Here is a 12,414-nt window from a genome sequence, read left to right as displayed (position 1 = left end):
TCGTAACAGGCTCATGAAGCACAGCACAGTTCCCATCAACATTTATGAAATCAATGCAGATACAACAATCGTTCTGTCATCCTACTTGTCTTTGTCATGTTTAAAACTGAGTTAATTATTTTTTGTCCTCCTCTCTGATGAATTGGACACAAAGATAATTCTAAAATATACCCAACTTCCAAAATACCAGGCCAGAATGTATGAAGAGCTGTTTTCTCAGAAGGAATGAATATGCTTTCTAATATTTAATCGCTTGCCTCAATCTGTATCTGTGAATGTTTAGAAGACTGTAATTATTTTAATTACTTTAGTGAAAATCTGTCATGATCTACTTTGTCGCATTAGTCACTTGGCCTAGGATCCACATAATTACCCATTCTCCTCATATTTGTGAAAATATGGTTGACTTTTATGTCTTCTTCATTAGACTAAAAAAGAGAAATTATCATAAAAACATGCATATTTGATTTTGCTTGGTTTTGGAAATGAATAAATGAATGTGGGTATACTCAAAGAATCAAAGACTTTTCACTGTTCAATCAAATGTAAAAGACAAAAGTAAGAAATGAAAATCAGGAAGGGGATAAAACTGTGTTTAATCTTGAACTATCAGGCTTCTGAAAATTGTGAAATTCAAAACACCGTTAGACAACATTGTTGAATTGCATCTTTATTATTTGAGAGTCTGTAATATTTGTTGTTGGTTTTTTTTTTTCCCCTCTTATTTTACAAGCTCTGGAAGATTTATTAATCAACACTTCGATTCAAATAAATGTTAATATAATTTGAGGGTGATGTTAACCCAACCTGAGACTAAAGTATATGCAGATTCTAATACCAAAGTATTCAATCAAATAATTCCCAAATATGTACTTGTAAATATGAATTAGTAGTCCACAGCCAGATACCACACAAAGTTATCTAAATCCTCAATATTTTGACAATTCTGTCATGAATCATTATTCATCTATAAAGTCAGATGAGACAAGTATTTGTGGTTTATTACACACTCCTTATTATACTGCAGTTTAAAATGCTCTGAAATACAGAGAAGGAAAGCAATTTGGTGGCCAGCCCGTCTCTAATTACAGGCAATATGTATAATTTAAGAAACCAAAATCTGAAAATTGCATAGACTGCATCACAGGATTTCAGTCTATGGTTAATCTGGTACATTTGCATTCAATTCCAAGGACTTGTGAGGCCAGTATTTCTATTGTTTTACATAGAGAATAAGAACAACTGGCATTTTTACTCAGTTGATGACTACAAATATATTTAAAGTGTTATGGTTGCAAGGAAACTTGTTTTTTCTAGTAAAATACAGGTGGAGGTGAAAAAAAAGCAAAAGCAAAAGTTAATGGGAGAAGCTATTGGATTTGCTGCAGGGAATGGATATTACTTGATTAGGGATGGAAGGGGAGATAACATACAAAAAAGGTTGTGAGTGAAGTATAGTACATAAAGTGTTACAGAGCTGAAAGTTACTTTATCCAGGCATGAAAAAGAGTCATCATGGAGAAGCTAGTTTTCTGTATTTCTGTTTTCATGGAAGTACTTTAGTATGATTTGAACTGAGGCTATAAAGAAGAGTAGCAAATATGTTGGACAACCATCTCTGAATCACAACAGAGCAAACAGTAGTTACAATCATAATTGGTTCAAACGCAAGTATTTTTTGTACAAATAGTCCCTGTGAGCAAAAAATCAGGAAAGAGTGGCAGGAGACCTGTGTGGATCAGCAAGGAGTTCGTGCACAAACTCAAAGGAAAGAAGAAGGTCCATGAAATGTGAAAAAAGGTTCTGACCACTTGGGAAGAATATAGAAATGTTGTCAGGCTTGGAGAATAGGGAAGGTGCCTGAAGACTGGAGGATAGCCAATGTCCCTACAATCTTCAAAAAGTGCAAGAAGGAAGATCCAGGTAATTACAGCCTCACCTCTGTCCTTGGAAAGGTGATGGAACAGCCTGTGCTGGATGTCATCTCCAGGCAACTGGAAGGAGGTTATCAGGAGTAGTCAGCATGGGTTCACCAGGGGGAGGTTATGCTTAACCAACCTGGTAGCCTTCTATGATGTTGTTACTGGCTAGGTGGATGGGGGGAGAGCAGTGGACGTAGTCTACCTTGATTTCAGCAAGGCATTTGATACTGTCTCCCACGACATCCTTATAACAAAGCTGTGGAAGTGTGGGATAGATGAGTGGACAGTGAGGTGGGTTGAGAACTGGCTGACTGGCAGAGCGCAGAGGGTCGTTGTTGGTGGTGCAGAGTCCGGTTGGAGATCTGTAACCAGCGGTGTTCCTCAGGAGTCGGTGCTGGGTCCGGTCTTGTTCAACATCTTCATCAATGATCTTGATGAGGGGATAGTGGCCACCCTCCTCAAGTTTTTTCAGATGTTTAACTACAATGAATATATCTCTAAAAATATCACAAGAAAAAATAGAGAGAATGAATGACTTTATGGGATTTTTATATTTGATACTTACTCAGGTAGTTATCAGAATGCGACTGTAGGAGGAAAAGATAGTAATTCTCAAATCCTGCTTTATAAATGATGTAGGGGGGAAAAAGAGATCACACCAATACCACGATGTGATTGAATTCCCTTTTAGAAATGTCTTATTGTATTGTTAAAATCCAAATCTTCCAGGAGCTGGGGCAATAGAAAGCATGTGGGTGGTTTTGCATGCCTTTTGAATGGCATAAATGAATACGTCAACAGAAGCACTAATTAATGCTCAGAAACATTTCAAAGTAAATAACTAGATGCTCAGACAACCTGTAAAGATTTTGCTCGTGAAATGAATTGCAGTATGAGAAGAAAAGATAAAACAGCTAGTATTTCAGTGCTTGAGATATTATATGGGTAGTTCTATGAGTTGAAAGGTATGAAATCACTTTCCAGTTTCACTTTGTCTTAAAATGAATAATGTAGTAAAACTCGGGATATTTTCTTGAATCTTTTTCTTATCTAATTTTCAGAAAATGCGAATTGAAAGATGTTATTATTATACCTACCACTTGTGAAAGACACTGAGGATATAAGAAGTACAGAGTTGTCAGAGTTTATACAAAGAAGAACGTTACCTCCTTAAGCATCAGTTTGCAGTTCTAAGCAGAAAGTAGAAGCTTTCACTCAATAATAAAAATATCTTTAAATTTTTTATTGCTATATTAGTTAACTGTGATTATACACAGTTTATAATAATCCTTTAATTTCATTTGAGCCTCTCCTGTTTACCATGGAAGCTTTCTTCCAATTGACTCACTATATACTCATCAGGTGCATTTAAGATACCATGTGACCATGATACTTGGCTACTTCCAATTAAAGATGCTAAAAAATAATATTAAATATGAAAACAATCAAAGTACGCTTTTTTTTTATAACTCACAAACTTTGATTATATTAAGTTTAGGAACACTAAAAATGCTGCATATATACACATTTTACAAATGTGTTGATGTATGGCTGTTGTGGCTTAACCTGGAAGGCAGCTCAGTACCACACATCTGTTCACTCACCTCAATGTGGGATGAGAGAGAGAACTGGAAACAAAATAGCACTTACAGATTGAGGCAAATGCTATTTACTAAGACAGAAAAGAAAAATAGTAACAAAAATATAATGAAATCTCCTTCTCTCTATATATATCTCCATTGTGCAACTATTTATCACCTATCAGTTGATACCCAGCTAACAATGCAGGTGCCCACTGGCAAGCACCCAACAGCAACACATTTCATCAGCCATTTCTTTGGGAAAGCATTGTGAGACAAACTCTCTAGAAGGTCAGCTGAATTATCCATTCAGAAATAAATTGTTTTCAGAGATTGTAAGGAAAATTTTGACTGGAATATATTGCATTGTGAATAGGTGAAATATTCATTGATTCAAAAATTACATTAGAAAATAAATTCCTGTCCAAATTTTGAAGGACTTCAAACACAAAACATTTCGAAACACAAAATGCGACCAACATTTCAAAGGTATCTTAAGATTGCAATTGTCTCTGTAGTATTTACAATTTATAAACAATGTAAAACTAACTTTCCACGTGCTTGATTTATCCAGCAGATAAAACTATGTGGAGGAACTGAGTAAGACAAAATGGGTGTATGCACTTAAAATGCATTGATAACTTTAACATAATGGAAGAGGCAAAGATATAGTGACAACTTAAAAGTAAATTTAGAGAATCTCATGGTGTTTTCCAATATAATAATGTAATAAAGCACATCGTTTACAAGTTAGAAATTCACTTTGCTGAAGATCCACTTTATCTTCTGTGAAGCAACTACAGAAGATCCTCTAGGTATCAACTCACAGCATTTCTGAGACGTGGCACTTTAATTACTTCAAGGCTTGTCACAGAACAGCTGAACAAGAAGAACTGAGCATTACCCTTAATTACTTAACAGTTAGTTGGCTATGGATTTTCATTCTAGAAAACAAAAGTAGCACTGAATCTAAGGTAATGAAATGCCAAATCATGTAAGTGTTGGTTACCACATACAAACTCACTGTTCTCACTTTAAGACCTGGTACATAAGACCTGGTACATAAGAAGGGTTTCAACTGCTTGAACATTTCAGAACTGACTTTATTTCATTCTGCTTTATGACTAAAATTACTCAAAGCCTGTAGTTTGGCTGGGTAAAGTCTGATAATAGCAAAGAGAGGAAGAAAACACTACTGCGTGAAGAAGTCTTTTCAGGTGGTTAGTAAGATAAGAGAGCAGTGAACTGAACTGGAAAAGATAACAGTGATAATTGCAGTGCTGAAGTTGAAGTTTTCTGAATGTGTCATTATTATGGCTTGCCAGAAGCAGAAAGGAACATTCAAGTCATAAGGGACTGTCCCAGAAGATTTACTAGCTATGACAGGTTACCTTAAAGAGAAGAGTCTGCCTTCTTACCACGAATCGAAGTCAGAAAAATAAAAGCATTTAGGATCACTTACTCATTTAAACTATCTTTGTTCCTTGTCAATTTGAATACATAGCACAAAGAGAAAGAGAAATATGTTTATGATACAGCTCAGGCAAAGCATGTAGATCTTTGTCTCCATCCATAGGAATATAAATGGTTAGGTTGAACTTGGGTTTTTTTTGTTTGTTCTTTTTTTGTTGTTTTTTTGTTTGTTTGTTTGTTTGTTTTTTAAAGAATGAAAAAGAAAAACATTAAAATATTCTGTATTTGACAGTTTTGAATTACACACTGTGATTTTTAAATACCCTGAGTTAATGTCAAGAAATGCATGAAATCATTGGCATCTTTTGAGGCATCTTCTAACATCATAAAAATTCTTTACTTTTGAAAGGCTTACCAGTTCCTATCTGTAATTCTTCCAGAGCAACATGGTTCCTCAGTATGCAACAGGATTTGTTATATTACACCTAACTCCTACTATACACCTGTATCTGGCTTCTTCAGCTAATTCAATTTTTTTGTTGTTGTTCTTGTTTTCATTTGCTTGGTTGGTTTTGTTTTGTTTTATTTTTGTCTCTGTTGTTTTTAAATTATATATAACTATTGCACGAGAAAGATTTGTTTCACATAGGTTTCTGCATTAAATCTGCATTGCATACTAGCGTACCAGTACTTTAGTTCGTAAAATTCAAAAGAAGTCTAAATGGTTCTGTTCGTAAATGCTATTTTCATTAATGTAATAGTGCCCTCTATGTTCCAGAGATTGCACTAAGGGTAATAGCATTTTTAGCAAAATCAACCGAACTCACTTTTTTATTTCAATTCCTTCTTAACAGAGGGAAAAATAACCATCTTTTGAATTAGTCTTTTTTTAATACTATCAAATTCCATAAAAAAAAAAACAAACATTTTTTATCATAAAGAAATTAAATGGAATTTTAGAATATGAAACAGTAATCAAATTGCTAAAATTCAGTCACATACTATTTTCACATTTAAAAAAAAGAGCAAAACCAGAATTCTTTCTTTTGTGGGAAAATGGCTGTACAAATATTTTTTCAAACTCTCCAATTAATATTTGATGGTCTCATAAATAATAGCATATTTGCTTTAAGCAGATTGTAACCACTGAGTTATAGGTTTAATGTGCACAGAAAAACATTCTGGAGGTTTCAGAGTAAAAGGGAAACATATATAAATTATGAGGCACTGAGATATATCTACCCTCACATACACTAAATATGCTATACGGGTGGTCAGGTTGAGATACTTGTAAGAGAAAAATGGGAAAGATTTCTACATATTATGTACAAAATTTTGAAAAACATGTTGTAACACAAAGGAATCCTGATTCTTATAGAATCATAGAATCATAGAAACATTTAAGTTGGAAGGGACCCTGAAATGTCATCTACTCCAACTCATCTGCAATGAACAGAAACACCTACAGCTAGATCATGTTGCTCAGAGCTCCATTCAGTGTGACCCTGGTGATGGGGAATGTTCAAAGACTTCTGCGAATCCTTATAAATAGCACTATTTCAGTGCTGTAGTCAGGATATTCTCATTACTCATAGAAGATTTCTTCAAACTGCATATGATTACAGAAATGCAAGATGTTAGTGACACATTATGCATATCTGTTCAATTTGAAACGATCGCTTCCCCAGAAATCTCAGTTTGCTTTTCATAACAGTTGAGAGAAATAAGCTTTGATTTAAATATGCCTGTGGCCTTTCATTCATAGAATGATGATGCTTGGTGTGGTAATTCCTGTTTATTGACAGCAACACACTTTTCTTAATTATTTCTGCTTTCTTTCTCTACTCCTTCCGTACTCTTAAATCTCATGTGTCTAGAAGACCTTGATTTTGTTGCCTGCCATGTTCTCTGTATTAGCACCAGGTCACTTTGCACTATTTCCATTTCCCTTTCATTCTGAAGCCAAGAACATCTGTTTTTCTCTTCTTTTCTATGCATCTGCACATAAAATAAAGGCTGATGTCAGGCAATATAGATAAAATAAATAAATATCTTTACTTTTCAAATTCTTAGATTGTGCACACACCTTGAATTAGAGAGAGCTCCTTATACTAACTTAGTTAAGAATACAGAGAAAGCTTGTGATATGGAAGTGTTTTTCAAGGAGGTAAAGTAACAACTAGAGTTTAATAAAAAAGACAAGCATGGAAACCACTGTAATTCAAGACACATATGAGACACTGAAGTTAAATTAATCATCTTGATGACAAAGGTTGAGAAGTACTGTGATGTTTGCTCACTGCTGTAACAACTTGAGATCTCATACAGTTACTGTTCTACTCTTTTTCCTCCATTAACTTAATCCCAGTGTTATATCTTACTAAAAGATTTATCTTTTTGGAAGAAGAGTGTTCAAAAATGCAGGATCTGTGCATTAGATTTAAGAAGATATTTTTAATTGTCTGTATAGTTCACTGTTTTCTTTAGCATAGTGATTCATTTTATCTACTTAGAAAACTTATTGATGTAATTCTGAAAGTTTATGTTGGCAAGCTATTTTTTCTTATGTTATACCACTGCAGGAATCCAAATGAACTTGAAAATAAGATGGAATCCTCTCTTCAATTCATCCTAATTGCAGAGGGATAGAAGAGATGTCTGGTACATTGGTCATGGTACACTCTTTTCCTTGATCAAAATTAGAGGAAATGTACTTGCAAGACTGAGTAGAACTACAAGGTGTTTTTAAAAATCATAGGTAATAATTCATCAGAACAGTTGAAAGGTAGATTACATCAGAATATATAGGCAAATCCAGAATTTAAATATGTTGGAAGTATTTTTAGGTAGAAAATATTATTTGTGGGTTTTTTTATTTTATTTTTTATTTTGTTTTGCTTTGGTTTTTTTTGTTTGTTTTTCCCATGAAGGGAAAAGAAGAAAAGCCTGGATATAAATTGTCACCTCTGTCTCTACCTTCAAGCAAGTATGGCTGAAAACAAGTTATTATGGAGCTATAATGATAGATTACTTTCCAGTGCGTAAGAAGACTACCTAAGCATGATTTCTAATGCCTCCTTAATGAAGAGACTTGTCTTTGCTGAAGTCAGGCTAGAGCAATCTGAAGCTGAGAGAAGTTTTAAGAAGATTTCCAGGCTATTAATTTTCATTGTTTAATAAATCTAGGAAGAGGGCACAGTATAGTATTGTAAAGTTATATATGTTGAATGGATCAAGAACTGTTGAGCTGACATCTTAAAAATAAGTCATCAGTGGCTAATCATGTCTGTACAGGAAAATGGCATTCCACAGGGAGCAGTGCAATTCTCAGTGACATATAATAAGGAAATAATTTTCTTATCACCAACAATAAAATGTGTGGAAGGAATAAAATTTGTCACAATAATAAATACAAATAAGAGTGTAGATGCCACACAGACTTATCTGGCTAGCTTGATAAAATAATCATATTCAAATGAAATATTTCAAATACTTTCAGATAAAAAGCCATTACATTGGGAAGTGAGTCTACAACTGCAAAATATGATTTTTTTTTTTTCCTGAAATTGAAAAGTTCTGTGAATTATAGTGGTAAGATAGGCAGTTATCAGAACTGTAGATTAAAGAAGAAATCTTCTTTTTGGAGAAGGAACAGAAAAGTTAATAAGAGCACATAGCTGATTTTACCATTGCTGGGATCATTATCTGGATATTCCATTCTAGTACGTAGATTTTTTGAAAGAAGGACAAAAAGGAAAGTTCACATAGAAAAAAAAAAAATTGATTACAGCATGTAAGTATCTTCAGAGAAAAAAAAGTATATATGCATATATATACATTTAAATACTACAGAGATCTTTTATTTAGTGGAAGACACCGTATAAAGAATCAGTAGCTGGAAATTGAAACCTGATATTCACACTGGAAATAAGGTGTGCATTTTTATCAATTATGGGAGAAAATCTATCAGTGTTACTGACAGATTTTCACATCCCTTGATAGCTTCAAATCAAGACTGTACAATTTTCTAAAAGCCTATTACATTCTCACATAGTGAAAAAGAAGAAAAAAGTTTTTCTGCTTGGTTTAAAGCATCTAAGTAAATCTTTAGGACAAGAAAGCTTCGGGGAGACAAATAAAAACTTCCCTCATATTATTAGCAGACATCTTGTAATTAAATTAGATTCTATCTCACATTGAAATTGATAAATTTCCCTTGATGTTATCAAATATAGACTGAAGACATGTCGTTGCAAACTAGCTCTTTAGATATTCAGCTCATGTATGTTGCTTCTGCAACATCTGCAGAATGTTACACCATTCTCAAGAAAAATAGTTTCTTCCTTGTCTTAATCTGATGTCTGAGTTTTAAGTAATTCCTTGCTGTTCTTCCAACTCATCATCCCACCCAGCTCATCAGGATTATCTTGCACCCTAATCATTGATTTCTGGTTGCATTCAGTCTCAAATTTCCTTAATCTTCATGTTTTTCCCATTAGTAGCATTGAAAAGAATTTCAAGTTTCAAATTTTTCTTATGGGAAAAGTAAGTTTTTGATACATTCTGATCTCAACAGGTCTCAAATATTTAAATTTTTATGCACTCTATCTTTTAATGTGATGAGTTTCAATAAAGTTAAATCTGGGTCCTACACTTTGGCCGCAACAACCCCAGGCAACGCTACAGACTTGGAGTGGAGTGGATGGAAGACTGTGTAGAGGAAATGGACCTGGGGGTATTGACTGATGCATGGCTGAACATGAGCCAGCAGTGTGCCCAGGTGGCCAAAAAGGCCAATGGCATCCTGGCTTGCATCAGGAGTAGTGTTGTCAGCAGGAACAGGGAAGTGATTGTCCTCCTGTACTCAGCTCTGGTGAGGCTGCACCTCGAGTACTGTGTCCAGTTTTTTGGGCCCTCACTGCAAGAAAGACATTGAGGGCCCTGGAGTGGGTTTAAAGAAGGGTGACAAGGCTGGTGAGGGGTCTAGAGCACAGGCCTTAAGAGGAGCGGCTGAAGGAGCTGGGATTGTTCAGTCTGGAGAAGAGGAGGCTCAGGGGAGACCTCATTGCTCTCTATAACTACCTGAAGGGAGGTTGTAGTGAGCTGGGGGTTGGCCTCTTCTCTCATGTAACTAGTGATAGTACCAAAGAGGGAATGGTTTCAAGCTGCACCAGGGGAGATTCCGGCTGTACGTATGGAAATACTACTTTTCTGTGGTCAAGCACTGGAATGGGCTGCCCAGGGAGGTGATGGAGTCACTGACCCTGGAGGTGTTCAAGGAATGTTTCTATATTGTGTTGAGGGATATGGTTTAGTGAGTACAATTGGTGCTAGGTGGATGGTTGGGCTGGATGATCTTGTAGGTTCCAACCTTTGTCATTCTGTGATTCTGTGATTCAAACAGACTGATTTGTCTGTTTTTGCAGTGTATTAGTATTCATGTTCATGCAATTTATAGTAGTAGTTTTTTACAGAAATAAACAACCACAATGACAAAACAAAAACAAATGAAAAAAACCAAAAATTAATGAAAACCACAGAGAAGGAAAGGATTAGTTGAAGGTCACTCAGTAGAAAAGGATTTTGAGTCCTAGTCTAATACTGTTGTCAGTTATTCATGCTGTTTTGGAATACGCTTAGTTTCATTTTATTTTCATGTTTATTTTCACTATTGACATGTACACTTACAGTGTGTTTCTCCCCAGCAGATCTTACTGCTGAAGAAACTGCCTGGCAGACATTGCATCCTGCCATCTCTTTTGGCACTGTGTATTGCTGTCAGTTGTTCCTAGGGTGCCCACAGTAAATCAATCCTATATTTCTCCTAATACCAGGTTACAAAGATTGAATATTAAAAAAAAAAAAAATCTAACAAAATGACTCTCATAAAATGTGTATAAAAAAGTATATTGAATAGGAACACAACCTATATCAATTTAAGTGTTACCGAAGCTCTACGCAAAAACATTTAGTAGACTATTCCTGCAGTTAGAAGCTGCAGGATAATGCGACTTTTCTCCTGTCAGTTTTAACGTGATCTCCACTGTTCTTTACTGTGATTTGCTTTATGATAATATCTATGTGGAGATAGAACAGATGGAAGCTTGGGGTATTGTGAAAATGTATAGAACATTTGTGAAGTGTAACCTACCAAGTAACCAATTCTACGGTTATTTGTCAATACTTTTCTTCAAATAATCTTTCTCTCCATTCTGTCTGGACAAAGGGAAACAGAAAAAATAAAAAGAAGAAATAAAAAGCCTTACAGCTTTTGCTAGGCAGTCACAGTAGCTCATGTGTTTAAATGTTATCTATTAGATTATAAAGATGATTTTTTTTCCTGTTGCAGATGGTGTAGTGAATGAGAACACAGAAGAGAACCGAAAGCTATGAAAGAATTTCATTGATTTGATCACTTCTGTTTTTTCCACAGGTACCAGGGAGGAAATATTTTTTTTTCTTTTTTTTCCAGAAACATTAATTATTTATATTTGGGTAACCATTCATCAGTTTTCATGTATTTTGAATGGAAGAGGATAGATATCTCTAAAATAAAGTTTCAGGGGGGAATTGCAATCCAAATTAGGGCTATGTTTTAAAAGAATGTAGCAAAGTGATTAGGTTGCTACTTTGGTTTGTAAGAGAGTAAGTCATTTGTCTAACGTTAGGCCTCAAGTGGCAGCTTAAATGCCCCAGGATATCCATCAGATTTATATGTTCAAAGCATCCTCAAGAAGGGGTTCTCTGGAGGACAGATAGAATGAATGAATATGCAGGAGAAAAGCATGAAAAAAAATTCTCGTGAATTTCTGACCTAGATCAGTTAGTCTAACAGAGTACACATTTTTTTTACACTTTAGACATAGCTAGTCTCCTGTTTGCAAAATCATGAAGATAGCCAGCAAGAGAGATATTCATTTCAAAGCAGTCTGGTAAAGAGAGATATACGTTGGTTATTCCAAAATTTATGCCTCCTATTTACTTCCATGAAAGCTACAACAAAGAACACAATAACACTGTTTGATAGAGCTACAAAATATCAGTTTTCAATATAATCACCACTATTAGCTATTCATTTCCAACACTGATGAACAAGAGCCTGCATGTAGCACTTTAAACATCTATACCAGGGGAGATCACCAAATGTCACTGCCTCACTGTGCTCACATCTGTTTGGTCTCTGTAAACCTTCAGCAAACATTGAGGAATGTCAATGGGTGCCATTTTTCTTGCATGGAGGAATTCAATCACATAACTTTGCTTCATAAGCACTTCCATGTCAGATGTCATTTTGTCAGACTGCTCCTCTGCCGCCATCTCTCACAAGGCAACAAAATGTAACAGAATATTGGTGAGATGGTTTAAAATTTTTTAATTATATTACCAATATTCACTTCTGTCACTGTGGGCAAAAATAGTAAATAGGACATTACTGTCAGAGACACCCAGGTACACGCATCACAAACATTACAACTAGCAAGCAAGGAACTTGAAACTCT

This window comes from Lagopus leucura, unplaced genomic scaffold (genome assembly GCF_019238085.1).
Source record: "Lagopus leucura isolate 7727_CA_CO unplaced genomic scaffold, USGS_WTPT01 Super-Scaffold_100008, whole genome shotgun sequence".
Classification (NCBI taxonomy): Eukaryota; Metazoa; Chordata; class Aves; order Galliformes; family Phasianidae; genus Lagopus; species Lagopus leucura.
The sequence above is the reverse complement of the archived record's forward strand: the minus strand, read 5'-3'. Positions refer to the sequence as shown.